The following is a 24,827-nucleotide window of genomic DNA, read 5'->3' on the forward strand; positions in this document are numbered from 1 at the left end:
GCCATGAACATGGATTTACTACTGGAACGGTCAAGAGTATAGAGCGTGACTGTGTTGGAGGGGTTGCAGGTACGGTACCTCTGCATATCCAGAAGAGGGGTGAACTTTGCAAGGAGAAGATCCTTCATACTATTTGCCTCATCCCCAGAACACCAATCCACTTTGAAGCGTGGATCCAGGCATGTTGCCAACTGAAACACTCCATCACTTCGACAGCCGTTTTTCTCCGAGAGCTTCATGGTTTTAAGCATTTTGTTGTAGGGACATTTGCAAGGCATTTGTGAGGCGAGGACCTTTGGCACATGTTATGGAATTAGCTGCTGGTTACAACCTGGTCCCCTGGACCATTTCAGTGGCATCTGTAAAATGGCTCCAGAGTTTCACAAAGCTTTCAGATGTTTTTCCATGTCAGTGGCAGTGAGCTTGCATGAGTCATGGAGCCGACTGAGGACTTCTGGTGTAACTCTCAGAATTGACCTGAGCATCTTCAGCTAGCTATTCCATCTTGTCGCATTTTAAATCTTTAGTTTGTTGTGGGCCTCCAGTAGCTCTGTATGGTTTCGGACAATATTCTAGACACCTTGCCTAGCACTTGTCTAAATGAGCCAGCCTGCTCTGGGGCATCACAGACAACCAGTTGGATAGTGAGAGCAAAGCATGAACTACGTTCAGGTGGAAAGTTCTTCAGTTTGCCACATACAGACACAACTTCCAACTCAACATCATCATGAAAGAAAATGGGCCCAATTTAAGCACAAATGTAACAAAATAACACATTTAAAATGTTTTAGTGCATTATCCTTGTGCAGATGCCATCATCATCAGTCTCCTTTGATAAGATGGTGCCGACAGAGTAGGGCATTATCTTACGAGTTCCAACCCAACTTTGCTATTTAGTGGCTTTTTTCGTGTTTATCTTAATTTTTTTTGTACAGAAAGTTTGGTCCCGCTTTATTTGAAGTGCATCTTATGAAGGCTTTATAAAGCGTCTAAAGCACTGCATAAATGGATCACAAATCATCTATAACTGTATTTCATGCACTGTAAAATATAAATAGATGTGAAAAAATATATTGATGGTTATGTCATACATATGAATCTGTATAAAGCATAATATACGGTTATAGATTATTTGTGAATTGAAGCCTTCATAAGATGCATTTATATTAAAGCGGGACAGAAAGTTCATACCGCAAAGCACTTCTGGACATCAGATCGACAGTTACTAACCTCCATTTCGACTTCAAATACAACCCTTGTCAGTGATGTGTATTTATGGATGCCAAGGGAAGCCAGGCTTCCCCCAAAAATGTACCAATCATTTTTTTGGTTTAACATGAAATAATTTAACTTTTGTCTCTGTGTTTCATAATTTTCCTTCAATTCACAAGAGGCTGAATGTACAGTTGAAGTCGGAAGTTCACATACAATTAGGTTGGAGTCATTAAAACTCGTATTTCAACCACTCCACAAATGTCTTGTTAACAAACTATAGTTTTGGCAAGTCAGTTAGGACATCTACTTTGTGCATGACACAAGTCATTTTTACAACAATTGTTTACAGACAAATTATTTCACTTATAATTCACTGTATCACAATTCCAGCGGGTCAGAGGTTTACATACACTAAGTTGCCTTTACAGAGCTTGGAAAATTCCAGAAAATGATGTCATGGCTTTAGAAGCTTCTGATAGGCTAATTGACGTCATATGAGTCAATTGGAGGTGTACCTGTGGATGTATTTCAAGGCCTAACTTCAAACTCAGTGACTCTTTGCCTGACATCATGGGAAAATCAAAAGAAATCAGCCAAGACCTCCACAAGTCTGGTTCATCCTTAGGAGCAATTTCCAAATGCCTGAAGGTACCACGTTCATCTGTACAAACAATAGAACACAAGTATAAACACCATGGGACCACACAGCCGTCATACTGCTCAGGAAGGAGACGCGTTCTGTCTCATAGAGGGGAATGTACTTTGATGTGAAAAGTGTAAAAAAAATCCCAGAACAACAGCAAAGGACCTTGTGAAGATGCTGGAGGAAACAGATAAAATGAGTCCTATATCGACATAACCTGAAAGGCCGCTCAGCAAGGAAGAAGCCACTGCTACAAAACCGCCATAAAAAAGCCAGACTACGGTTTGCAACTGCACATGGGGACAAAGGTCATACTTTTTGGAGAAATGTCCTCTTGTCTGATGAAACAACAATAGAACTATTTGGCCATAATGGCCATCATTATGTTTGGAGGAAAAAGGGGGATGCTTGCAAGCAGAAGAACACCATCCCAACCGTGAAGCACGGGGGTGGCAGCATTATGTTGTGGGGGTGCTTTGCTGCAGGAGGGACTGATGCACTTCAAAAAATTATGGCATCATGAGGAAATGAAATGATGTTGATAAATTGAAGCAACATCTCAAGACATTAGTCAGGAAGTTAAAGCTTGGTCGCAAATTGGTCTTCCAAATGGACAATGACCCCAAGCACTCCAAAGTTGTGGCAAAATGGCTTAAGGACAACAAAGTCAAGGTATTGGAGTGGCCATCACAAAACCCTGACCTCAATCCTATAGAACATTTGTGGGCAGAACTAAAAAAGCATGTGCGAGCAAGAAGGCCTACATACCTGCCTGAATTACACCAGTTCTGTCAGGAGGAATGGGCCAAAATTCACCCAACTTATTGTGGGAAGCTTGTGGAAGGCTACCCGAAACGTTTGACATAAGTTAAACAATTTAAAGGCAATGCTATCAAATACTAATTGAGTGTATGTCAACTTCTGATTTTTACTAGAATTAAATGTCAGGAATCGTGAAAAACTGAGTTCAAATGTATTTGGTGTATGTAAACTTCCGTCTTCAACTGTATCTCACTGGAGAAAGCATCCACACACACACACACGCGCAAACACACACACACACAATCAGAAATCAGGTCCATGGACAGCCACATAATATTTAGATTGGGCCAAATTATTTTTGGTATATTTTAGTGATCACTGTATTAGACTAAGCAGAGGTGTATTGATGATGTTGAAATGTTGAAGTTGAAATGGTGCTGGAATAGTGGAGGCAGTCCTTATCAGTCTTGACACCACAGCAAAAATCCTCTGAATTTTTCTGACTTAATCACACAGACTAACTCTTGGTACCACTGGATGCGGAAGACAAAGACAAATCTGAATAGTTCAACCAATAGTTCAACCAATATGTTCTGAGTGGATGGTAACCATGCACAATAAAATCCACTGAAATGTCCTCCAAATCCTTATCGTTAATAAAATAAATCCTATTGAATCAGTCCTTATACCCCAGCAAAAATCTTTTCAGTTTTCTCACTTTCATTTATCTCCATGTCCAGCCTTTATATTTAGCTTCACAATGAGGTGTTTTACCATTTTCCTTTCAGGACAACCTTTGACCTTTCTTTGATCTTCTACATAGAATAACGCCATATGTTCTAACAACTCTTGTATAGCTTGTGAGCATCATAGAGCAAAACATGTTACATGTGCATATTCGTTAGTGTCTCAGCTTTTCATAGATAGCTTTTAGGGGTTTGTAATTCAAACCATTCTGACTCTACAGATGTTTTTGTAAAAAAAGACCCGGACCTGGGCCCCTTCGGGATCCGTCTTTGTCTCACAAACACAGCTCTATCTCAGCCCCCGTTAATCACACAGACTAACTCTTGGTACCACTGGATGCGGAAGACAAAGACAGATCTGATGGTACAACCCATACGTCTATAGCTAATACAGACAATGTTTAAAAGGGGGTAGAATTCCACAAAAATAATTTGCTTTGAAATATGGATGGATGTCCACCAACATTAGGTAATATTGTACCTGTTGGCAACCAGCATCGCTGACCATCTTTCTCAATTGTGGAACCTAGCAATTCCCCATAATTAACATAATTTGATTGCAACAACTGTTGATGCTGAGAATGCAACACAAACCGCTGGTGCAAATGCTCTTTTCAAGATGCTCCACCTTAATCACAACTACTTATACAGCAAGACTATACTTTCAGGGATCATTTCTATAGTTCTTTACTTGAGAACTGTGTGTTTAAAGTGGTAGGTCTCGCTATCCATGATGACTATTCAAGATATTCCCGTTCAGAGCATGAATCTGGTGGCTAGAAATGACTTTGTTCATTTTTCTTCCATCTTTGATGATCTTTCCTTGTTCTTCAATGAACATGGATGAAGGGAATATGTTCTGAGTGGATGTTAACCATGTACAATACAATCTACTGAAACATATCCCAAATACTTATAGTTAATAGTATAAATCCTATTGAATCAGTCCTGATACCCCAGCAAAAATCTTTTCAGTTATCTGACTTTCATTTATCTCCATGTCCAGCCCTTATATTTAGCTTCACAATGAGGTGTTTTACCATTTTCCTTTCAGGACAACCTTTGACCTTCCTTTGATCTTCTACATAGAATAACCCCATAACTTCTAACAACTCTTGTGTAGCTTGTGAGCGTCATAGAGCAAATCATGTCACATGTGCATGTTCGTTAGAGTCTCAGCTTTTCATAGATAGCTTTTAGGGGTTTGTAATTCAAACCATTCTGACTCTACAGATGTTTTTGTAAAAAAAAGCCCCGGGCCTGGGCCCATTTGAGATACGTCTTTGTCTCACGAACACAGGTCTATCTCAGCCCCCGTTAATCACACAGACTAACTCTTGGTACCACTGGATGCGGAAGACAAAGACAGATCTGATGTTACAACCCATACGTCTACAGCTAAAACAGACAATGTTTAAAAGGGGGTAGAATTCCACAAAAATAACTTGCTTTGAAATATGGATGGATGTCCACCAACATTAGGTCATACTTCACCTGTTGGCAACCAGCATCGTTGACCATCTTTCTCATTAGTGGAACATGGCAATTCTCCATAATTAACATAATTTGATTGCAACAACTGTTGATGCTGAGAATGCAACACAAACCGCTGGTGCAAATGCTCTTTTCAAGATGCTCCACCTTGATCACAACTACTTATACACTAAGGCTATACTTTCAGGGATCATTTCTATAGTTCTTTACTTGAGAAATGTGTGTCTAAAGTGGTAGGTCTCGCTATCCATGATGACGATTCAAGATATTCCCGTTCAGAGCATGAATCTGGTGGCTAGAAATGACTTTGCTCATTTATCTTCCACCTTTGATGATCTTTCCTTGTTCTTCAATGAACATGGATGAAGGGAATATGTTCTGAGTGGATGTTAACCATGTGCAATAAAATCTACTGAAACATATCCCATATACTTATCGTTAATAAAATAAATCTTATTGAATTAGTCCTGATACCCCAGCAAAAATCTTTTCAGTTATCTGACTTTCATTTATCTCCATGTCCAGCCCTTATATTTAGCTTCACAATGAGGTGTTTTACCATTTTCCTTTCAGGACAACCTTTGACCTTCCTTTGATCTTCTACATAGAATAACGCCATACCTTCTACAACTCTTGTGTAGCTTGTGAGCATCATAGAGCAAAACATGTTACATGTGCATATTCGTTAGTGTCTCAGCTTTTCATAGATAGCTTTTAGGGGTTTGTAATTCAAACCATTCTGACTCTACAGATGTTTTTGTAAAAAAAGACCCGGACCTGGGCCCCTTCGGGATCCGTCTTTGTCTCACGAACACAGGTCTATCTCAGCCCCCGTTAATCACACAGACTAACTCTTGGTACCACTGGATGTGGAAGACAAAGACAGATCTGATGGTACAACCCATACGTCTACAGCTAAAACAGACAATGTTTAAAAGGGGGTAGAATTCCACAAAAATAACTTGCTTTGAAATATGGATGGATGTCCACCAACATTAGGTCATACTTTACCTGTTGGCAACCAGCATCGCTGACCATCTTTCTCATTTGTGGAACATGGCAATTCTCCATAATTAACATAATTTGATTGCAACAACTGTTGATGCTGCGAATGCAACACAAACCGCTGGTGCAAATGCTCTTTTCAAGATGCTCCACCTTGATCACAACTGCTTATACACCAAGACTATACTTTCAGGGATCATTTCTATAGTTCGTTACTTGAGAAATGTGTGTCTAAATTGGTAGGTCTTGCTATCCATGATGACGATTCAAGATATTCCCGTTCAGAGCATGAATCTGGTGGCTCGAAATGACTTTACTCATTTTTCTTCCACCTTTGATGATCTTTCCTTGTTCTTCAATGAACATGGATGAAGGGAATATGTTCTGAGTGGATGTTAACCATGTACAATAAAATCTACTGAAACATGTCCCAAATGCTTATCGTTAATAAAATAAATCTTATTGAATCAGTCCTGATACCCCAGCAAAAATCTTTTCAGTTATCTGACTTTCATTTATCTCCATGTCCAGCCCTTATATTTAGCTTCACAATGAGGTGTTTTACCATTTTCCTTTCAGGACAACCTTTGACCTTCCTTTGATCTTCTACATAGAATAACGCCATACCTTCTACAACTCTTGTGTAGCTTGTGAGCATCATAGAGCAAAACATGTTACATGTGCATATTCGTTAGTGTCTCAGCTTTTCATAGATAGCTTTTAGGGGTTTGTAATTCAAACCATTCTGACTCTACAGATGTTTTTGTAAAAAAAGACCCGGACCTGGGCCCCTTCGGGATCCGTCTTTGTCTCACGAACACAGGTCTATCTCAGCCCCCGTTAATCACACAGACTAACTCTTGGTACCACTGGATGCGGAAGACAAAGACAGATCTGATGGTACAACCATACGTCTACAGCTAAAACAGACAATGTTTAAAAGGGGGTAGAATTCCACAAAAATAACTTGCTTTGAAATATGGATGGATGTCCACCAACATTAGGTCATACTTTACCTGTTGGCAACCAGCATCGTTGACCATCTTTCTCATTTGTGGAACATGGCAATTCTCCATAATTAACATAATTTGATTGCAACAACTGTTGATGCTGAGAATGCAACACAAACCGCTGGTGCAAATGCTCTTTTCAAGATGCTCCACCTTGATCACAACTACTTATACACTAAGGCTATACTTTCAGGGAGCATTTCTATAGTTTGTTACTTGAGAAATGTCTGTCTAAAGTGTTAGGTCTCGCTATCCATGATGACGATTCAAGATATTCCCGTTCAGAGCATGAATCTGGTGGCTAGAAGTGACTTTGCTCATTTTTCTTCTACCTTTGATGATCTTTCCTTGTTTTTCAATGAACATGGATGAAGGGAATATGTTTTGAGTGGATGTTAACCATGTACAATAAAATCACCTGAAACATCTCCCTAATACTTATCGTTAATAAAATAAATCCTATTGAATCAGTCCTGATACCCCATCAAGAATATTTTCAGTTATCTGACTTTTATTATCTTCATGTCCAGCCCTTATATTTAGCTTCACAATGAGGTGTTTTACCATTTTCCTTTCAGGACAACCTTTGACCTTCCTTTGATCTTCTACATAGAATAACCCCATAACTTCTAACAACTCTTGTGTAGCTTGTGAGCGTCATAGAGCAAATCATGTCACATGTGCATGTTCGTTAGAGTCTCAGCTTTTCATAGATAGCTTTTAGGGGTTTGTAATTCAAACCATTCTGACTCTACAGATGTTTTTGTAAAAAAAAGCCCCGGGCCTGGGCCCCTTTGAGATACGTCTTTGTCTCACGAACACAGGTCTATCTCAGCCCCCGTTAATCACACAGACTAACTCTTGGTACCACTGGATGCGGAAGACAAAGACAGATCTGATGGTACAACCCATACGTCTACAGCTAAAACAGACAATGTTTAAAAGGGGGTAGAATTCCACAAAAATAACTTGCTTTGAAATATGGATGGATGTCCACCAACATTAGGTCATACTTTACCTGTTGGCAACCAGCATCGCTGACCATCTTTCTCATTTGTGGAACATGGCAATTCTCCATAATTAACATAATTTGATTGCAACAACTGTTGATGCTGCGAATGCAACACAAACCGCTGGTGCAAATGCTCTTTTCAAGATGCTCCACCTTGATCACAACTACTTATACACTAAGGCTATACTTTCAGGGAGTCATTTCTATAGTTTGTTACTTGAGAAATGTCTGTCTAAAGTGTTAGGTCTCGCTATCCATGATGACGATTCAAGATATTCCCGTTCAGAGCATGAATCTGGTGGCTAGAAGTGAATTTGCTCATTTTTCTTCTACCTTTGATGATCTTTCCTTGTTCTTCAATGAACATGGATGAAGGGAATATGTTCTGAGTGGATGTTAACCATGTGCAATAAAATCTACTGAAACATATCCCAAATACTTATAGTTAATAGTATAAATCCTATTGAATCAGTCCTGATACCCTAGCAAAAATCTTTTCAGTTATCTGACTTTCATTTATCTCCATGTCCAGCCCTTATATTTAGCTTCACAATGAGGTGTTTTGCCATTTTCCTTTCAGGACAACCTTTGACCTTCCTTTGATCTTCTACATAGAATAACCCCATAACTTCTAACAACTCTTGTGTAGCTTGTGAGCGTCATAGAGCAAATCATGTCACATGTGCATGTTCGTTAGAGTCTCAGCTTTTCATAGATAGCTTTTAGGGGTTTGTAATTCAAACCATTCTGACTCTACAGATGTTTTTGTAAAAAAAAGCCCCGGGCCTGGGCCCCTTTGAGATACGTCTTTGTCTCACGAACACAGGTCTATCTCAGCCCCCGTTAATCACACAGACTAACTCTTGGTACCACTGGATGCGGAAGACAAAGACAGATCTGATGGTACAACCCATACGTCTACAGCTAAAACAGACAATGTTTAAAAGGGGGTAGAATTCCACAAAAATAACTTGCTTTGAAATATGGATGGATGTCCACCAACATTAGGTCATACTTTACCTGTTGGCAACCAGCATCGCTGACCATCTTTCTCATTTGTGGAACATGGCAATTCTCCATAATTAACATAATTTGATTGCAACAACTGTTGATGCTGCGAATGCAACACAAACCGCTGGTGCAAATGCTCTTTTCAAGATGCTCCACCTTGATCACAACTACTTATACACCAAGACTATACTTTCAGGGATCATTTCTATAGTTCGTCACTTGAGAAATGTGTGTCTAAAGTGGTAGGTCTTGCTATCCATGATGACGATTCAAGATATTCCCGTTCAGAGCATGAATCTGGTGGCTAGAAATGACTTTACTCATTTTTCTTCCACCTTTGATGATCTTTCCTTGTTCTTCAATGAACATGGATGAAGGGAGTATGTTCTGAGTGGATGTTAACCATGTACAATAAAATCTACTGAAACATATCCCAAATACTTATAGTTAATAGTGTAAATCCTATTGAATCAGTCCTGATACCCCAGCAAAAATCTTTTCAGTTATCTGACTTTCATTTATCTCCATGTCCAGCCCTTATATTTAGCTTCACAATGAGGTGTTTTACCATTTTCCTTTCAGGACAACCTTTGACCTTCCTTTGATCTTCTACATAGAATAACCCCATAACTTCTAACAACTCTTGTGTAGCTTGTGAGCGTCATAGAGCAAATCATGTCACATGTGCATATTCGTTAGTGTCTCAGCTTTTCATAGATAGCTTTTAGGGGTTTGTAATTCAAACCATTCTGACTCTACAGATGTTTTTGTAAAAAAAAGCCCCGGGCCTGGGCCCCTTTGAGATACGTCTTTGTCTCACGAACACAGGTCTATCTCAGCCCCCGTTAATCACACAGACTAACTCTTGGTACCACTGGATGCGGAAGACAAAGACAGATCTGATGGTACAACCCATACGTCTACAGCTAAAACAGACAATGTTGAAAAGGGGGTAGAATTCCACAAAAATAACTTGCTTTGAAATATGGATGGATGTCCACCAACATTAGGTCATACTTTACCTGTTGGCAACCAGCATCGCTGACCATCTTTCTCATTTGTGGAACATGGCAATTCTCCATAATTAACATAATTTGATTGCAACAACTGTTGATGCTGAGAATGCAACACAAACCGCTGGTGCAAATGCTCTTTTCAAGATGCTCCACCTTGATCACAACTACTTATACACTAAGGCTATACTTTCAGGGAGCATTTCTATAGTTTGTTACTTGAGAAATGTCTGTCTAAAGTGGTAGGTCTCGCTATCCATGATGACGATTCAAGATATTCCCGTTCAGAGCAGGAATCTGGTGGCTAGAAGTGACTTTGCTCATTTTTCTTCCACCTTTGATGATCTTTCCTTGTTTTTCAATGAACATGGATGAAGGGAATATGTTCTGAGTGGATGTTAACCATGTACAATAAAATCTACTGAAACATCTCCCAAATACTTATCGTTAATAAAATAAATCCTATTGAATCAGTCCTGATACCCCATCAAGAATATTTTCAGTTATCTGACTTTTATTATCTTCATGTCCAGCCCTTATATTTAGCTTCACAATGAGGTGTTTTACCATTTTCCTTTCAGGACAACCTTTGACCTTCCTTTGATCTTCTACATAGAATAACCCCATAACTTCTAACAACTCTTGTGTAGCTTGTGAGCGTCATAGAGCAAATCATGTCACATGTGCATGTTCGTTAGAGTCTCAGCTTTTCATAGATAGCTTTTAGGGGTTTGTAATTCAAACCATTCTGACTCTACAGATGTTTTTGTAAAAAAAAGCCCCGGGCCTGGGCCCCTTTGAGATACGTCTTTGTCTCACGAACACAGGTCTATCTCAGCCCCCGTTAATCACACAGACTAACTCTTGGTACCACTGGATGCGGAAGACAAAGACAGATCTGATGGTACAACCCATACGTCTACAGCTAAAACAGACAATGTTTAAAAGGGGGTAGAATTCCACAAAAATAACTTGCTTTGAAATATGGATGGATGTCCACCAACATTAGGTCATACTTTACCTGTTGGCAACCAGCATCGCTGACCATCTTTCTCATTTGTGGAACATGGCAATTCTCCATAATTAACATAATTTGATTGCAACAACTGTTGATGCTGCGAATGCAACACAAACCGCTGGTTCAAATGCTCTTTTCAAGATGCTCCACCTTGATCACAACTACTTATACACTAAGGCTATACTTTCAGGGATCATTTCTATAGTTCGTCACTTGAGGAATGTGTGTCTGAAGTGGTAGGTCTCGCTTTCCATGATGATGATTCAAGATATTCCCGTTCAGAGCATGAATCTGGTGTCTAGAAATGACTTTACTCATTTTTCTTCCACCTTTGATGATCTTTCCTTGTTCTTCAATGAACATGGATGAAGGGAGTATGTCCTTAGTGGATGTTAACCATGTACAATAAAATCTACTGAAACATGTCCCAAATGCTTATCGTTAATAAAATAAATCCTATTGAATCAGTCCTGATACCCCAGCAAAAATCTTTTCAGTTATCTGACTTTCATTTATCTTCATGTCCAGCCCTTATATTTAGCTTCACAATGAGGTGTTTTACCATTTTCCTTTCAGGATAACCTTTGACCTTCCTTTGATCTTCTACATAGAATAACCCCATAACTTCTAACAACTCTTGTGTAGCTTGTGAGCGTCATAGAGCAAATCATGTCACATGTGCATGTTCGTTAGAGTCTCAGCTTTTCATAGATAGCTTTTAGGGGTTTGTAATTCAAACCATTCTGACTCTACAGATGTTTTTGTAAAAAAAGCCCCGGGCCTGGGCCCATTTGAGATACGTCTTTGTCTCACGAACACAGGTCTATCTCAGCCCCCGTTAATCACACAGACTAACTCTTGGTACCACTGGATGCGGAAGACAAAGACAGATCTGATGTTACAACCCATACGTCTACAGCTAAAACAGACAATGTTTAAAAGGGGGTAGAATTCCACAAAAATAACTTGCTTTGAAATATGGATGGATGTCCACCAACATTAGGTCATACTTTACCTGTTGGCAACCAGCATCGTTGACCATCTTTCTCATTAGTGGAACATGGCAATTCTCCATAATTAACATAATTTGATTGCAACAACTGTTGATGCTGAGAATGCAACACAAACCGCTGGTGCAAATGCTCTTTTCAAGATGCTCCACCTTGATCACAACTACTTATACACTAAGGCTATACTTTCAGGGATCATTTCTATAGTTTGTTACTTGAGAAATGTGTGTCTAAAGTGGTAGGTCTCGCTATCCATGATGACGATTCAAGATATTCCCGTTCAGAGCATGAATCTGGTGGCTAGAAATGACTTTGCTCATTTATCTTCCACCTTTGATGATCTTTCCTTGTTCTTCAATGAACATGGATGAAGGGAATATGTTCTGAGTGGATGTTAACCATGTGCAATAAAATCTACTGAAACATATCCCAAATACTTATAGTTAATAGTATAAATCGTATTGAATCAGTCCTGATACCCCAGCAAAAATCTTTTCAGTTATCTGACTTTCATTTATCTCCATGTCCAGCCCTTATATTTAGCTTCACAATGAGGTGTTTTGCCATTTTCCTTTCAGGACAACCTTTGACCTTCCTTTGATCTTCTACATAGAATAACCCCATAACTTCTAACAACTCTTGTGTAGCTTGTGAGCGTCATAGAGCAAATCATGTCACATGTGCATGTTCGTTAGAGTCTCAGCTTTTCATAGATAGCTTTTAGGGGTTTGTAATTCAAACCATTCTGACTCTACAGATGTTTTTGTAAAAAAAAGCCCCGGGCCTGGGCCCCTTTGAGATACGTCTTTGTCTCACGAACACAGGTCTATCTCAGCCCCCGTTAATCACACAGACTAACTCTTGGTACCACTGGATGCGGAAGACAAAGACAGATCTGATGTTACAACCCATACGTCTACAGCTAAAACAGACAATGTTTAAAAGGGGGTAGAATTCCACAAAAATAACTTGCTTTGAAATATGGATGGATGTCCACCAACATTAGGTCATACTTTACCTGTTGGCAACCAGCATCGCTAACCATCTTTCTCATTTGTGGAACATGGCAATTCTCCATAATTAACATAATTTGATTGCAACAACTGTTGATGCTGAGAATGCAACACAAACCGCTGGTGCAAATGCTCTTTTCAAGATGCTTCACCTTGATCACAACTACTTATACACTAAGACTATACTTTCAGGGATCATTTCTATAGTTTGTCACTTGAGAAATGTGTGTCTAAAGTGGTAGGTCTCGCTATCCATGATGACGATTCAAGATATTCCCGTTCAGAGCATGAATCTGGTGGCTAGAAATGACTTTACTCATTTTTTTTTCCACCTTTGATGATCTTTCCTTGTTCTTCAATGAACATGGATGAAGGGAGTATGTTCTGAGTGGATGTTAACCATGTACAATAAAATCTACTGAAACATGTCCCAAATGCTTATCGTTAATAAAATAAATCCTATTGAATCAGTCCTGATACCCCAGCAAAAATCTTTTCAGTTATCTGACTTTCATTTATCTCCATGTCCAGCCCTTATATTTAGCTTCACAATGAGGTGTTTTACCATTTTCCTTTCAGGACAACCTTTGACCTTCCTTTGATCTTCTACATAGAATAACCCCATAACTTCTAACAACTCTTGTGTAGCTTGTGAGCATCATAGAGCAAAACATGTTACATGTGCATATTCGTTAGTGTCTCAGCTTTTCATAGATAGCTTTTAGGGGTTTGTAATTCAAACCATTCTGACTCTACAGATGTTTTTGTAAAAAAAGACCCGGACCTGGGCCCCTTTGAGATACGTCTTTGTCTCACGAACACAGGTCTATCTCAGCCCCCGTTAATCACACAGACTAACTCTTGGTACCACTGGATGCGGAAGACAAAGACAGATCTGATGGTACAACCCATACGTCGACAGCTAAAACAGACAATATTTAAAAGGGGGTAGAATTCCACAAAAATAACTTGCTTTGAAATATGGATGGATGTCCACCAACATTAGGTCATACTTTACCTGTTGGCAACCAGCATCGTTGACCATCTTTCTCATTTGTGGAACATGGCAATTCTCCATAATTAACATAATTTGATTGCAACAACTGTTGATGCTGAGAATGCAACACAAACCGCTGGTGCAAATGCTCTTTTCAAGATGCTTCACCTTGATCACAACTACTTATACACTAAGACTATACTTTCAGGGGTCATTTCTATAGTTTGTGCCTTGAGAAATGTGTGTCTAAAGTGGTAGGTCTCGCTATCCATGATGACGATTCAAGATATTCCCGTTCAGAGCATGAATCTGGTGGCTAGAAATGACTTTGCTCATTTTTCTTCCACCTTTGATGATCTTTCCTTGTTCTTCAATGAACATGGATGAAGGGAATATGTTCTGAGTGGATGTTAACCATGTACAATAAAATCTACTGAAACATATCCCAAATACTTATAGTTAATAGTATAAATCCTATTGAATCAGTCCTGATACCCCAGCAAAAATCTTTTCAGTTATCTGACTTTCATTTATCTCCATGTCCAGCCCTTATATTTAGCTTCACAATGAGGTGTTTTACCATTTTCCTTTCAGGACAACCTTTGACCTTCCTTTGATCTTCTACATAGAATAACCCCATAACTTCTAACAACTCTTGTGTAGCTTGTGAGCGTCATAGAGCAAATCATGTCACATGTGCATGTTCGTTAGAGTCTCAGCTTTTCATAGATAGCTTTTAGGGGTTTGTAATTCAAACCATTCTGACTCTACAGATGTTTTTGTAAAAAAAAGCCCCGGGCCTGGGCCCCTTTGAGATATGTCTTTGTCTCACGAACACAGGTCTATCTCAGCCCCCGTTAATCACACAGACTAACTCTTGGTACCACTGGATGCGGAAGACAAAGACAGATCTGATGGTACAACCCATACGTCTACAGCTAAAACAGACAATGTTTAAAAGGGGGTAGAATTCCACAAAAATAACTTGCTTTGAAATATGGATGGATGTCCACCAACATTAGGTCATATTTTACCTGTTGGCAACCAGCATCGCTGACCATCTTTCTCATTTGTGGAACATGGCAATTCTCCATAATTAACATAATTTGATTGCAACAACTGTTGATGCTGAGAATGCAACACAAACCGCTGGTGCAAATGCTCTTTTCAAGATGCTCCACCTTGATCACAACTACTTATACACCAAGACTATACTTTCAGGGATCATTTCTATAGTTTGTTACTTGAGAAATGTGTGTCTAAAGTGGTAGGTCTCGCTATCCATGATGACGATTCAAGATATTCCCGTTCAGAGCATGAATCTGGTGGCTAGAAATGACTTTACTCATTTTTCTTCCACCTTTGATGATCTTTCCTTGTTCTTCAATGAACATGGATGAAGGGAGTATGTTCTGAGTGGATGTTAACCATGTACAATAAAATCTACTGAAACATGTCCCAAATGCTTATCGTTAATAAAATAAATCCTATTGAATCAGTCCTGATACCCCATCAAGAATATTTTCAGTTATCTGACTTTTATTATCTCCATGTCCAGCCCTTATATTTAGCTTCACAATGAGGTGTTTTACCATTTTCCTTTCAGGACAACCTTTGACCTTCCTTTGATCTTCTACATAGAATAACCCCATACCTTCTAACAACTCTTGTGTAGCTTGTGAGCATCATAGAGCAAATCATGTCACATGTGCATATTCGTTAGTGTCTCAGCTTTTCATAGATAGCTTTTAGGGGTTTGTAATTCAAACCATTCTGACTCTACAGATGTTTTTGTAAAAAAAAGACCCGGACCTGGGCCCCTTTGAGATACGTCTTTGTCTCACGAACACAGGTCTATCTCAGCCCCCGTTAATCACACAGACTAACTCTTGGTACCACTGGATGCGGAAGACAAAGACAGATCTGATGGTACAACCCATACGTCTACAGCTAAAACAGACAATGTTTAAAAGGGGGTAGAATTCCACAAAAATAACTTGCTTTGAAATATGGATGGATGTCCACCAACATTAGGTCATACTTTACCTGTTGGCAACCAGCATCGTTGACCATCTTTCTCATTTGTGGAACATGGCAATTCTCCATAATTAACATAATTTGATTGCAACAACTGTTGATGCTGAGAATGCAACACAAACCGCTGGTGCAAATGCTCTTTTCAAGATGCTTCACCTTGATCACAACTACTTATACACTAGGACTATACTTTCAGGGGTCATTTCTATAGTTTGTGCCTTGAGAAATGTCTGTCTAAAGTGGTAGGTCTCGCTATCCATGATGACGATTCAAGATATTCCCGTTCAGAGCATGAATCTGGTGGCTAGAAATGACTTTGCTCATTTTTCTTCCACCTTTGATGATCTTTCCTTGTTCTTCAATGAACATGGATGAAGGGAATATGTTCTGAGTGGATGTTAACCATGTACAAAAAAATCTACTGAAACATATCCCAAATACTTATAGTTAATAGTATAAATCCTATTGAATCAGTCCTGATACCCCAGCAAAAATCTTTTCAGTTATCTGACTTTCATTTATCTCCATGTCCAGCCCTTATATTTAGCTTCACAATGAGGTGTTTTACCATTTTCCTTTCAGGACAACCTTTGACCTTCCTTTGATCTTCTACATAGAATAACCCCATAACTTCTAACAACTCTTGTGTAGCTTGTGAGCGTCATAGAGCAAATCATGTCACATGTGCATGTTCGTTAGAGTCTCAGCTTTTCATAGATAGCTTTTAGGGGTTTGTAATTCAAACCATTCTGACTCTACAGATGTTTTTGTAAAAAAAAGCCCCGGGCCTGGGCCCCTTTGAGATACGTCTTTGTCTCACGAACACAGGTCTATCTCAGCCCCCGTTAATCACACAGACTAACTCTTGGTACCACTGGATGCGGAAGACAAAGACAGATCTGATGGTACAACCCATACGTCTACAGCTAAAACAGACAATGTTTAAAAGGGGGTAGAATTCCACAAAAATAACTTGCTTTGAAATATGGATGGATGTCCACCAACATTAGGTCATACTTTACCTGTTGGCAACCAGCATCGTTGACCATCTTTCTCATTTGTGGAACATGGCAATTCTCCATAATTAACATAATTTGATTGCAACAACTGTTGATGCTGAGAATGCAACACAAACCGCTGGTGCAAATGCTCTTTTCAAGATGCTCCACCTTGATCACAACTACTTATACACCAAGACTATACTTTCAGGGATCGTTTCTATAGTTTGTTACTTGAGAAATGTGTGTCTAAAGTGGTAGGTCTCGCTATCCATGATGACGATTCAAGATATTCCCGTTCAGAGCATGAATCTGGTGGCTAGAAATGACTTTACTCATTTTTCTTCCACCTTTGATGATCTTTCCTTGTTCTTCAATGAACATGGATGAAGGGAGTATGTTCTGAGTGGATGTTAACCATGTACAATAAAATCTACTGAAACATATCCCAAATACTTATAGTTAATAGTATAAATCCTATTGAATCAGTCCTGATACCCCAGCAAAAATCTTTTCAGTTATCTGACTTTCATTTATCTCCATGTCCAGCCCTTATATTTAGCTTCACAATGAGGTGTTTTACCATTTTCCTTTCAGGACAACCTTTGACCTTCCTTTGATCTTCTACATAGAATAACCCCATAACTTCTAACAACTCTTGTGTAGCTTGTGAGCGTCATAGAGCAAATCATGTCACATGTGCATGTTCGTTAGAGTCTCAGCTTTTCATAGATAGCTTTTAGGGGTTTGTAATTCAAACCATTCTGACTCTACAGATGTTTTTGTAAAAAAAAGCCCCGGGCCTGGGCCCCTTTGAGATACGTCTTTGTCTCACGAACACAGGTCTATCTCAGCCCCCGTTAATCACACAGACTAACTCTTGGTACCACTGGATGCGGAAGACAAAGACAGATCTGATGGTACAACCCATACGTCTACAGCTAAAACAGACAATGTTTAAAAGGGGGTAGAATTCCACAAAAATAACTTGCTTTGAAATATGGATGGATGTCCACCAACATTAGGTCATACTTTACCTGTTGGCAACCAGCATCGTTGACCATCTTTCTCATTTGTGGAACATGGCAATTCTCCATAATTAACATAATTTGATTGCAACAACTGTTGATGCTGAGAATGCAACACAAACCGCTGGTGCAAATGCTCTTTTCAAGATGCTTCACCTTGATCACAACTACTTATACACTAGGACTATACTTTCAGGGGTCATTTCTATAGTTTGTGCCTTGAGAAATGTCTGTCTAAAGTGGTAGGTCTCGCTATCCATGATGACGATTCAAGATATTCCCGTTCAGAGCATGAATCTGGTGGCTAGAAATGACTTTGCTCATTTTTCTTCCACCTTTGATGATCTTTCCTTGTTCTTCAATGAACATGGATGAAGGGAATATGTTCTGAGTGGATGTTAACCATGTACAAAAAAATCTACTGAAACATATCCCAAATACTTATAGTTAATAGTATAAATCCTATTGAATCAGTCCTGATACCCCAGCAAAAATATTTTCAGTTATCTGACTTTCATTTATCTCCATGTCCAGCCCTTATATTTAGCTTCACAATGAGGTGTTTTACCATTTTCCTTTCAGGACAACCTTTGACCTTCCTTTGATCTTCTACATAGAATAACCCCATAACTTCTAACAACTCTTGTGTAGCTTGTGAGCGTCATAGAGCAAATCATGTCACATGTGCATATTCGTTAGTGTCTCAGCTTTTCATAGATAGCTTTTAGGGGTTTGTAATTCAAACCATTCTGACTCTACAGATGTTTTTGTAAAAAAAAGCCCCGGGCCTGGGCCCCTTTGAGATATGTCTTTGTCTCACGAACACAGGTCTATCTCAGCCCCCGTTAATCACACAGACTAACTCTTGGTACCACTGGATGCGGAAGACAAAGACAGATCTGATGGTACAACCCATACGTCTACAGCTAAAACAGACAATGTTTAAAAGGGGGTAGAATTCCACAAAAATAACTTGCTTTGAAATATGGATGGATGTCCACCAACATTAGGTCATACTTTACCTGTTGGCAACCAGCATCGCTGACCATCTTTCTCATTTGTGGAACATGGCAATTCTCCATAATTAACATAATTTGATTGCAACAACTGTTGATGCTGCGAATGCAACACAAACCGCTGGTGCAAATGCTCTTTTCAAGATGCTCCACCTTGATCACAACTACTTATACACCAAGACTATACTTTCAGGGATCATTTCTATAGTTTGTGACTTGAGAAATGTGTGTCTAAAGTGGTAGGTCTTGCTATCCATGATGACGATTCAAGATATTCCCGTTCAGAGCATGAATCTGGTGGCTAGAAGTGACTTTACTCATTTTTCTTCCACCTTTGATGATCTTTCCTTGTTCTTCAATGAACATGGATGAAGGGAGTATGTTCTGAGTGGATGTTAACCATGTACAATAAAATCTACTGAAACATATCCCAAATACTTATAGTTAATAGTATAAATCCTATTGAATCAGTCCTGATACCCCAGCAAAAATCTTTTCAGTTATCTGACTTTCATTTATCTCCATGTCCAGCCCTTATATTTAGCTTCACAATGAGGTGTTTTACCATTTTCCTTTCAGGACAACCTTTGACCTTCCTTTGATCTTCTACATAGAATAACCCCATAACTTCTAACAACTCTTGTGTAGCTTGTGAGCGTCATAGAGCAAATCATGTCACATGTGCATATTCGTTAGTGTCTCAGCTTTTCATAGATAGCTTTTAGGGGTTTGTAATTCAAACCATTCTGACTCTACAGATGTTTTTGTAAAAAAAAGCCCCGGGCCTGGGCCCCTTTGAGATATGTCTTTGTCTCACGAACACAGGTCTATCTCAGCCCCCGTTAATCACACAGACTAACTCTTGGTACCACTGGATGCGGAAGACAAAGACAGATCTGATGGTACAACCCATACGTCTACAGCTAAAACAGACAATGTTTAAAAGGGGGTAGAATTCCACAAAAATAACTTGCTTTGAAATATGGATGGATGTCCACCAACATTAGGTCATACTTTACCTGTTGGCAACCAGCATCGTTGACCATCTTTCTCATTTGTGGAACATGGCAATTCTCCATAATTAACATAATTTGATTGCAACAACTGTTGATGCTGAGAATGCAACACAAACCGCTGGTGCAAATGCTCTTTTCAAGATGCTTCACCTTGATCACAACTACTTATACACTAAGACTATACTTTCAGGGGTCATTTCTATAGTTTGTGACTTGAGAAATGTGTGTCTAAAGTGGTAGGTCTCGCTATCCATGATGACGATTCAAGATATTCCCGTTCAGAGCATGAATCTGGTGGCTAGAAATGACTTTACTCATTTTTCTTCCACCTTTGATGATCTTTCCTTGTTCTTCAATGAACATGGATGAAGGGAATATGTTCTGAGTGGATGTTAACCATGTACAATAAAATCTACTGAAACATATCCCAAATACTTATAGTTAATAGTATAAATCCTATTGAATCAGTCCTGATACCCCAGCAAAAATCTTTTCAGTTATCTGACTTTCATTTATCTCCATGTCCAGCCCTTATATTTAGCTTCACAATGAGGTGTTTTACCAGTTTTCCTTTCAGGACAACCTTTGACCTTCCTTTGATCTTCTACATAGATTAACCCCATAACTTCTAACAACTCTTGTGTAGCTTGTGAGCGTCATAGAGCAAATCATGTCACATGTGCATAGTTCGTTAGAGTCTCAGCTTTTCATAGATAGCTTTTAGGGGTTTGTAATTCAAACCATTCTGACTCTACAGATGTTTTTGTAAAAAAAAGCCCCGGGCCTGGGCCCCTTTGAGATACGTCTTTGTCTCACGAACACAGGTCTATCTCAGCCCCCGTTAATCACACAGACTAACTCTTGGTACCACTGGATGCGGAAGACAAAGACAGATCTGATGGTACAACCCATACGTCTACAGCTAAAACAGACAATGTTTAAAAGGGGGTAGAATTCCACAAAAATAACTTGCTTTGAAATATGGATGGATGTCCACCAACATTAGGTCATACTTTACCTGTTGGCAACCAGCATCGCTAACCATCTTTCTCATTTGTGGAACATGGCAATTCTCCATAATTAACATAATTTGATTGCAACAACTGTTGATGCTGCGAATGCAACACAAACCGCTGGTGCAAATGCTCTTTTCAAGATGCTCCACCTTGATCACAACTACTTATACACCAAGACTATACTTTCAGGGATCATTTCTATAGTTTGTTACTTGAGAAATGTGTGTCTAAAGTGGTAGGTCTCGCTATCCATGATGACGATTCAAGATATTCCCGTTCAGAGCATGAATCTGGTGGCTAGAAATGACTTTACTCATTTTTCTTCCACCTTTGATGATCTTTCCTTGTTCTTCAATGAACATGGATGAAGGGAGTATGTTCTGAGTGGATGTTAACCATGTACAATAAAATCTACTGAAACATATCCCAAATACTTATAGTTAATAGTATAAATCCTATTGAATCAGTCCTGATACCCCAGCAAAAATCTTTTCAGTTATCTGACTTTCATTTATCTCCATGTCCAGCCCTTATATTTAGCTTCACAATGAGGTGTTTTACCATTTTCCTTTCAGGACAACCTTTGACCTTCCTTTGATCTTCTACATAGAATAACCCCATAACTTCTAACAACTCTTGTGTAGCTTGTGAGCGTCATAGAGCAAATCATGTCACATGTGCATATTCGTTAGTGTCTCAGCTTTTCATAGATAGCTTTTAGGGGTTTGTAATTCAAACCATTCTGACTCTACAGATGTTTTTGTAAAAAAAAGCCCCGGGCCTGGGCCCCTTTGAGATACGTCTTTGTCTCACGAACACAGGTCTATCTCAGCCCCCGTTAATCACACAGACTAACTCTTGGTACCACTGGATGCGGAAGACAAAGACAGATCTGATGGTACAACCCATACGTCTACAGCTAAAACAGACAATGTTTAAAAGGGGGTAGAATTCCACAAAAATAACTTGCTTTGAAATATGGATGGATGTCCACCAACATTAGGTCATACTTTACCTGTTGGCAACCAGCATCGCTGACCATCTTTCTCATTTGTGGAACATGGCAATTCTCCATAATTAACATAATTTGATTGCAACAACTGTTGATGCTGAGAATGCAACACAAACCGCTGGTGCAAATGCTCTTTTCAAGATGCTTCACCTTGATCACAACTACTTATACACTAGGACTATACTTTCAGGGGTCATTTCTATAGTTTGTGACTTGAGAAATGTCTGTCTAAAGTGGTAGGTCTCGCTATCCATGATGACGATTCAAGATATTCCCGTTCAGAGCATGAATCTGGTGGCTAGAAATGACTTTGCTCATTTTTCTTCCACCTTTGATGATCTTTCCTTGTTCTTCAATGAACATGGATGAAGGGAATATGTTCTGAGTGGATGTTAACCATGTACAATAAAATCTACTGAAACATATCCCAAATACTTATAGTTAATAAATAAATCCTATTGAATCAGTCCTGATACCCCAGCAAAAATCTTTTCAGTTATCTGACTTTTATTATCTTCATGTCCAGCCCTTATATTTAGCTTCACAATGAGGTGTTTTACCATTTTCCTTTCAGGACAACCTTTGACCTTCCTTTGATCTTCTACATAGAATAACCCCATAACTTCTAACAACTCTTGTGTAGCTTGTGAGCATCATAGAGCAAAACATGTTACATGTGCATATTCGTTAGTGTCTCAGCTTTTCATAGATAGCTTTTAGGGGTTTGTAATTCAAACCATTCTGACTCTACAGATGTTTTTGTAAAAAAAAAACCTGTGCCTCGGCCCTTTTGTTATACGTCTTTGTCTCACAAACATAGCTCTATCTCAGCCCCCGTTAATCACACAGACTAACTCTTGGTACCACTGGATGCGGAAGACAAAGACAGATCTGATGGTACAACCCATACGTCTACAGCTAAAACAGACAATGTTTAAAAGGGGGTAGAATTCCACAAAAATAACTTGCTTTGAAATATGGATGGATGTCCACCAACATTAGGTCATACTTTACCTGTTGGCAACCAGCATCGCTGACCATCTTTCTCATTTGTGGAACATGGCAATTCTCCATAATTAACATAATTTGATTGCAACAACTGTTGATGCTGAGAATGCAACACAAACCGCTGGTGCAAATGCTCTTTTCAAGATGCTCCACCTTGATCACAACTACTTATACAATAAGGCTATACTTTCAGGGGTCATTTCTATAGTTTGTGACTTGAGAAATGTCTGTCTAAAGTGGTAGGTCTCGCTATCCATGATGACGATTCAAGATATTCCCGTTCAGAGCATGAATCTGGTGGCTAGAAATGACTTTGCTCATTTTTCTTCCACCTTTGATGATCTTTCCTTGTTCTTCAATGAACATGGATGAAGGGAATATGTTCTGAGTGGATGTTAACCATGTGCAATAAAATCTACTGAAACATATCCCAAATACTTATAGTTAATAAATAAATACTATTGAATCAGTCCTGATACCCCAGCAAAAATCTTTTCAGTTATCTGACTTTCATTTATCTCCATGTCCAGCCCTTATATTTAGCTTCACAATGAGGTGTTTTACCATTTTCCTTTCAGGACAACCTTTGACCTTCCTTTGATCTTCTACATAGAATAACCCCATAACTTCTAACAACTCTTGTGTAGCTTGTGAGCGTCATAGAGCAAATCATGTCACATGTGCATGTTCGTTAGAGTCTCAGCTTTTCATAGATAGCTTTTAGGGGTTTGTAATTCAAACCATTCTGACTCTACAGATGTTTTTGTAAAAAAAAGCCCCGGGCCTGGGCCCCTTTGAGATACGTCTTTGTCTCACGAACACAGGTCTATCTCAGCCCCCGTTAATCACACAGACTAACTCTTGGTACCACTGGATGCGGAAGACAAAGACAGATCTGATGGTACAACCCATACGTCTACAGCTAAAACAGACAATGTTTAAAAGGGGGTAGAATTCCACAAAAATAACTTGCTTTGAAATATGGATGGATGTCCACCAACATTAGGTCATACTTTACCTGTTGGCAACCAGCATCGCTGACCATCTTTCTCATTTGTGGAACATGGCAATTCTCCACAATTAACATAATTTGATTGCAACAACTGTTGATGCTGAGAATGCAACACAAACCGCTGGTGCAAATGCTCTTTTCAAGATGCTTCCACCTTGATCACAACTACTTATACACTAAGACTATACTTTCAGGGGTCATTTCTATAGTTTGTGCCTTGAGAAATGTCTGTCTAAAGTGGTAGGTCTCGCTATCCATGATGACGATTCAAGATATTCCCGTTCAGAGCATGAATCTGGTGGCTAGAAATGACTTTGCTCATTTTTCTTCCACCTTTGATGATCTTTCCTTGTTCTTCAATGAACATGGATGAAGGGAATATGTTCTGAGTGGATGTTAACCATGTACAATAAAATCTACTGAAACATATCCCAAATACTTATAGTTAATAAGTATAAATCCTATTGAATCAGTCCTGATACCCCAGCAAAAATCTTTTCAGTTATCTGACTTTCATTTATCTCCATGTCCAGCCCTTATATTTAGCTTCACAATGAGGTGTTTTACCATTTTCCTTTCAGGACAACCTTTGACCTTCCTTTGATCTTCTACATAGAATAACCCCATAACTTCTAACAACTCTTGTGTAGCTTGTGAGCGTCATAGAGCAAATCATGTCACATGTGCATATTCGTTAGTGTCTCAGCTTTTCATAGATAGCTTTTAGGGGTTTGT

The 24,827-nt window shown here is 39.1% G+C and overlaps 21 non-coding genes across 21 annotated transcripts; all 21 read left to right on the forward strand.

Annotated features, from left to right (window-relative positions):
* The first annotated feature begins 4,018 nt into the window (after nt 1–4,018).
* On the forward strand, nt 4,019–4,234 carry LOC115193096 (small nucleolar RNA U3). The gene has a single exon (XR_003878062.1). It is a non-coding gene; the product is annotated as a small nucleolar RNA U3 (small nucleolar RNA).
* A 797-nt stretch (nt 4,235–5,031) lies between these two features.
* Nucleotides 5,032–5,247, forward strand: LOC115193188 (small nucleolar RNA U3). Its single transcript, XR_003878144.1, has one exon. It is a non-coding gene; the product is annotated as a small nucleolar RNA U3 (small nucleolar RNA).
* A 795-nt stretch (nt 5,248–6,042) lies between these two features.
* LOC115193184 (small nucleolar RNA U3) lies at nt 6,043–6,258 on the forward strand. Its single transcript, XR_003878141.1, has one exon. It is a non-coding gene; the product is annotated as a small nucleolar RNA U3 (small nucleolar RNA).
* Nucleotides 6,259–7,052: 794 nt separating this feature from the next.
* On the forward strand, nt 7,053–7,268 carry LOC115193098 (small nucleolar RNA U3). The gene has a single exon (XR_003878064.1). It is a non-coding gene; the product is annotated as a small nucleolar RNA U3 (small nucleolar RNA).
* Nucleotides 7,269–8,064: 796 nt separating this feature from the next.
* On the forward strand, nt 8,065–8,281 carry LOC115193191 (small nucleolar RNA U3). Its single transcript, XR_003878147.1, has one exon. It is a non-coding gene; the product is annotated as a small nucleolar RNA U3 (small nucleolar RNA).
* Nucleotides 8,282–9,078: 797 nt separating this feature from the next.
* On the forward strand, nt 9,079–9,294 carry LOC115193182 (small nucleolar RNA U3). Its single transcript, XR_003878139.1, has one exon. It is a non-coding gene; the product is annotated as a small nucleolar RNA U3 (small nucleolar RNA).
* Nucleotides 9,295–10,091: 797 nt separating this feature from the next.
* On the forward strand, nt 10,092–10,307 carry LOC115193097 (small nucleolar RNA U3). The gene has a single exon (XR_003878063.1). It is a non-coding gene; the product is annotated as a small nucleolar RNA U3 (small nucleolar RNA).
* A 796-nt stretch (nt 10,308–11,103) lies between these two features.
* Nucleotides 11,104–11,319, forward strand: LOC115193100 (small nucleolar RNA U3). The gene has a single exon (XR_003878066.1). It is a non-coding gene; the product is annotated as a small nucleolar RNA U3 (small nucleolar RNA).
* A 796-nt stretch (nt 11,320–12,115) lies between these two features.
* LOC115193178 (small nucleolar RNA U3) lies at nt 12,116–12,331 on the forward strand. The gene has a single exon (XR_003878135.1). It is a non-coding gene; the product is annotated as a small nucleolar RNA U3 (small nucleolar RNA).
* Nucleotides 12,332–13,128: 797 nt separating this feature from the next.
* On the forward strand, nt 13,129–13,345 carry LOC115193177 (small nucleolar RNA U3). Its single transcript, XR_003878134.1, has one exon. It is a non-coding gene; the product is annotated as a small nucleolar RNA U3 (small nucleolar RNA).
* Nucleotides 13,346–14,141: 796 nt separating this feature from the next.
* Nucleotides 14,142–14,357, forward strand: LOC115193168 (small nucleolar RNA U3). Its single transcript, XR_003878126.1, has one exon. It is a non-coding gene; the product is annotated as a small nucleolar RNA U3 (small nucleolar RNA).
* A 797-nt stretch (nt 14,358–15,154) lies between these two features.
* Nucleotides 15,155–15,370, forward strand: LOC115193172 (small nucleolar RNA U3). The gene has a single exon (XR_003878129.1). It is a non-coding gene; the product is annotated as a small nucleolar RNA U3 (small nucleolar RNA).
* Nucleotides 15,371–16,166: 796 nt separating this feature from the next.
* Nucleotides 16,167–16,382, forward strand: LOC115193174 (small nucleolar RNA U3). Its single transcript, XR_003878131.1, has one exon. It is a non-coding gene; the product is annotated as a small nucleolar RNA U3 (small nucleolar RNA).
* Nucleotides 16,383–17,179: 797 nt separating this feature from the next.
* LOC115193183 (small nucleolar RNA U3) lies at nt 17,180–17,395 on the forward strand. The gene has a single exon (XR_003878140.1). It is a non-coding gene; the product is annotated as a small nucleolar RNA U3 (small nucleolar RNA).
* A 797-nt stretch (nt 17,396–18,192) lies between these two features.
* On the forward strand, nt 18,193–18,408 carry LOC115193175 (small nucleolar RNA U3). The gene has a single exon (XR_003878132.1). It is a non-coding gene; the product is annotated as a small nucleolar RNA U3 (small nucleolar RNA).
* Nucleotides 18,409–19,205: 797 nt separating this feature from the next.
* On the forward strand, nt 19,206–19,421 carry LOC115193176 (small nucleolar RNA U3). The gene has a single exon (XR_003878133.1). It is a non-coding gene; the product is annotated as a small nucleolar RNA U3 (small nucleolar RNA).
* Nucleotides 19,422–20,218: 797 nt separating this feature from the next.
* LOC115193158 (small nucleolar RNA U3) lies at nt 20,219–20,434 on the forward strand. The gene has a single exon (XR_003878116.1). It is a non-coding gene; the product is annotated as a small nucleolar RNA U3 (small nucleolar RNA).
* Nucleotides 20,435–21,233: 799 nt separating this feature from the next.
* Nucleotides 21,234–21,449, forward strand: LOC115193173 (small nucleolar RNA U3). The gene has a single exon (XR_003878130.1). It is a non-coding gene; the product is annotated as a small nucleolar RNA U3 (small nucleolar RNA).
* Nucleotides 21,450–22,246: 797 nt separating this feature from the next.
* Nucleotides 22,247–22,462, forward strand: LOC115193163 (small nucleolar RNA U3). Its single transcript, XR_003878121.1, has one exon. It is a non-coding gene; the product is annotated as a small nucleolar RNA U3 (small nucleolar RNA).
* Nucleotides 22,463–23,257: 795 nt separating this feature from the next.
* Nucleotides 23,258–23,473, forward strand: LOC115193164 (small nucleolar RNA U3). The gene has a single exon (XR_003878122.1). It is a non-coding gene; the product is annotated as a small nucleolar RNA U3 (small nucleolar RNA).
* Nucleotides 23,474–24,270: 797 nt separating this feature from the next.
* On the forward strand, nt 24,271–24,486 carry LOC115193162 (small nucleolar RNA U3). The gene has a single exon (XR_003878120.1). It is a non-coding gene; the product is annotated as a small nucleolar RNA U3 (small nucleolar RNA).
* Nucleotides 24,487–24,827: the final 341 nt, after the last annotated feature.

The sequence above is a fragment of the Salmo trutta genome, chromosome 4 (assembly GCF_901001165.1).
Source record: "Salmo trutta chromosome 4, fSalTru1.1, whole genome shotgun sequence".
Taxonomy (NCBI): Eukaryota; Metazoa; Chordata; class Actinopteri; order Salmoniformes; family Salmonidae; genus Salmo; species Salmo trutta.